This window comes from Dermacentor andersoni, chromosome 6, assembly GCF_023375885.2.
Source record: "Dermacentor andersoni chromosome 6, qqDerAnde1_hic_scaffold, whole genome shotgun sequence".
In the NCBI taxonomy this organism is placed as follows: Eukaryota; Metazoa; Arthropoda; class Arachnida; order Ixodida; family Ixodidae; genus Dermacentor; species Dermacentor andersoni.
In genome coordinates, this window is record NC_092819.1 from 152,119,410 (window position 1) to 152,123,690 (window position 4,281).

The window sequence follows — 4,281 nt, forward strand, 5'->3', positions numbered from 1 at the left end:
CTATTTCGTGTCGGCAACAAACTGCAGCAGGCAAGGAAAAAAAAAGACGGCGAGAAACCGGCCTGCCAGCGCCGCCTCCGTGGAGGCAACGTCAGAGAACGTCACATTAGCTGCGGCCAAACGACGGTGCGGTCAGTGCGGTTGTCGGACACATCAGACGATGAAAATTTGCCCGGTTTGTCGCACGCCGGACGTCCGATCCGGTGGTTCGGCACGGCAAAACACCTCGATTCCGGCTGCCGTTCAGGCGCGTCGGACGCCGGATCGGACACCGAATCGGACCGTGTGTCTCCCGTTTTAGCTGGCGAACACGAGCCCATCAGCGCGCCGTCCGTGCAGCTCCGTCTGCTTGCAATGGTGGATGGCCTACGGGCTTCTTTGACGCCTACTGAGCACAAATTCATGATCACCGCTCGTATACACGCTTCCTACAGCGCTAACTGTCGTGTTTACGAGATTATATGCCCTCATCTTGAATTGGTGAGACCGCTCGACATGATCGCATCTATTTCTAGTGCGTGAGGCTTTCCATTGACTGTCACTACAACTTACCAACGTTTTGTTTATTTTGTGCTACAGTGGGTCGTGACGATTCCGTTCACAGCTTCAAAGTGGACAAGAGACAGTCGTTTTCTAGCTCGTAGAAGCATGAAAAAGTGGGCTTGTGCTTGGTAATGAACTTTGACCGACACGCTTGCTTCCGGCCGGAGCAGCAGACGCGACAACTCGCCGTTTGTAGGCTGCCGGCCGATGGTGGTATCCCTCGCGAACGGCAAGATATTTACCTGCCGTAGAGAGGATCGGTCCAGGAACGATTCTTGAGGCGATTTTTGTCGCTGAATGCGAGCATGGCCACGCCGGTTCGCCGTGCACAGCGGAATCGGAACATTATTTTTCGATGAGTTCGCACTGACGCAATGCAGTCGATTGGCTCGTCGGTCGTGCAACGGGCGGCGCGCCGGCAGGAAGCCGCGTCCACTTGAGGCACCTCTTACGCGACGTACATACGCTCCAAGTTTCCAACGTTCTGCCGTTCCGCTGGTGGATGCACCGCCACGGCATCGATCTTTGCTATTTCTGCCGCGGCCGTGCCTGTCGCCGAGCATAGGCTTAACTGGATTGGGCGGAGCTTGCAATGATCGAGACCTTGGGGAGTAAAGTGGTAGTATTTAATCACGTGATCTTCAGGTTGGTTCCAGATCACGTGGTTTTAAACTCTCAATAGATGGTTTTTGGTCACGTGATCTAAAACTCCGTACGTCGTAAAGCCGGCTCATGACATCCTTTTACTACGTTTCTTAGAGATGGTAGTAAAACGATGTAATGTAACGCATTTTACTGCCTCATGCCAGAGTAATTTTCTGGTGCAAGGTAGTATTCAAAGCTCATGAGCCGCAAAAACCCCAATGTCGGCTAACTTTTGCTTACAGTGTATGAACCAATATGTACCTTCCTCGAATACAGGGGTGGTTACGCCCACAAGTATAATACGCATGCGTCGCAAAAGCTTAGCTACAGACCAACAATGATCTAGGAACGTCGGCAAAAGTTAACATATTTTCAAATTTATTGATACATAGTGTGGAATGTAATTTCAAGTTCAACATCGTTACCGCGCTCTTGAAGCATACGGCTCCCTTGTGGCGGTGCGTGTGTAGCAGACGACACGCGCGTGCTTGAGTGACGCAATGCGCGTGGAGGTAGAATTCTCACACGCCAGACGCACTTCGCATTAGCATTGCTCGGCGCCGCCGCTGAACTGCGCTAGGTGTACCGAAAGCCAGGCACTCCCGTGTTCACCCTCTAAAACATCGCGACTGTACAGATAGCATTGCCTATGTTAACTTCTTCATTGGTGTTGCAAATGGACCTTTCCACGGACTTGCGTGGTAGACGACATTTGTGGGATTCATACCACAGAATCCGGCCGACGGGAGACAGACGGTGACATAATATAAACGTGATGCCCATTGAAAACTGCCCTTTCTAATCTTTGTAATGAACATAAAAACACGTGCGAGCAACTAGTTATATAAAAATAACGAAATGTCAGTGCCTTGCCGCTCTGTGAAGAAGGATGACCAGCGAAGCTTCGTATGTAGGCCCCTTAATGGCGAACTGTACCTCCCCCGCGGGTAGAGCCGGCATTGCAGTAACCTCAGGGTCGGCCCACGTATGCGTAGTGCTTAATTCCTGCTTCACCTCCATCGCGTGTCGCCACGGCATTGCACCATCTTCGGTATCGGCCCACGTATGGGCAGTTGTTAACGCCTGCTTCACCTACGCCGCGGATCGGTTCGGCATTGCACTATCTTCGGCATCTGCCCACTTATGGGGTTTGCTTAAAGCCTGCTTCCCCCCGCCGAGGATTGACCCGGCATTGCACTATCTTCGAAGTCACCTCGAGTTTCTGGAGTGCTTAACGTGTGCTTCACCTCCGCCGCGTGTCGGCCCGGGGTTGCACTATCTTCGCGATCGGCCCACATATTGGGAGTACCTAACGCCAACTTCACCTTCGCCGCGGGTCGGCCCGGCATTGCACTATGTTCGGGATCGGCCCACGTACGCAGAGTGCTTAACGCCGGCTTCACCTCCGCCGCGTGTCGGCCCCGCATTGCACTACCTTTGGATCGATCCACGTATGGGGAGTGCTTAACGCCTGCTTTAGCACCGCCGCGAGTCGGCTCGGCATAGCGCTATCTTCAGCGTCGCCTCACGTACACGAAGTGCTTAACGCCTGCGTCACCTCCGCCGAGAGTCTGCCCGGCATTGCACTAGCTCCTGCATCGGCCTAGGTATGGTGTGTTTTTTGCTTACCACAACTGCACGAAAATTTCCTTGGACGTTAGAGGTATACAGCTTCGCTGTAATACACGACTCGCAGAAAACTCTCCAGCAAAATCATAGAAACAAATGAAGCACTATTAAGTCAATTTACATCATTTCATCAACACCTTCGTGCTGACTTGATGTCGCAGGCTGCGACGTCGCACATTACAACTCGCCGGCGCCTTCAGGGAACTGGACTCGTTGCCTCCGATGTGAGTAAGCCTAGACTCACCCGGAGGTGAGGACAGTGAGCACCGATATGTCTCAATCACTCGGCCTTCTGCGCTAGACCTGAGGTTACCTAGCCGCGAGATGATGATGATGAATCGGGCTTTATGGCACAAAAGCCAGACATGGCCAATCAGCGCCAAGAAATGGTGTGATGAAAGGGTATATGTGACACAGCTTCGTAGTGGCTTGAAACATTGCTGTAGAGTGCGTAAAATATTGACACGTGATCTCACTCATCATTTTCTCGAGGACTGCATTTGACTTGCTAACAACACAAGATTATGGCTCAGCGCAAAACGCGTCTGCACGATATGGAACTTAGGCTAATGTTAGTGTTGATTCTATCTCTTATGTATGTCCGCGTCGAACCTTGAATCAAAGACCAATGGTTCACGACGGGACGCAAGAGAACTACACACATCAGCGCATTGTGTCCTTGGCTCTTCCCTTGAGTCCCGTCTTGAAGCGCCGTTCCTTCTGTGATAATGAACGGACTGGCCCGTCAGTCAATCTTTCCAATAACCTTGTAGAATCAGAATGCATGCGCGACACTCACTGTGTAGCAGTATCTGGAAACCACATGGGCACCAGCGATTACACTGGAATCTTCAACGAGATATGTATAAAAGCCAAAGCGCTTGACCCGCAGGTAATACTTCGATGATCCCCGACCGTGATCGCCGCTCTCGTTGAGTTTTCCGTGTCACTCGCTTTCGTGGGCACAAATTCGCCCAATCACCCGCCTTGGTTTCTTAGTGGCATTGGTGGCGCGTTGCTAAGGGCGAGGTCGCAACCTCAAATTCCGTCCACGGGGACCACATTTCTATGGGGACGAAATGCAAAAACAACAGCATACTTACATTTAGGCCCACGTTAAAAAACCCCAGGTGGTCAAAAATAATCTGCAGTCCCCTTCTAAGGCGTGCTTCATAAGGCGTGCCAAAAACACTGTAGCCAATCAAGGCAGGCTATAGCTTCCGAGAGAAGAATCCCACTCGGCACCACTGGAAGTCGATCTGCGGCAGAACAGCGTCGATGGCCTAACCAGAAGCATCCACCATGATGCGAGTAAGCACGTTAGTTCTCGGGTAGAATAGAAGTACAAAATCGGCGACGGCTTGTTTAGCAGTCCTGAAAGCGGCTTGAGGTTCGGGAGACCACGAAATTGCAAATGAGGAGCCCCTTGGTTGGGTGAAGAAGGTCTGTCAATAGGGGCAGAAG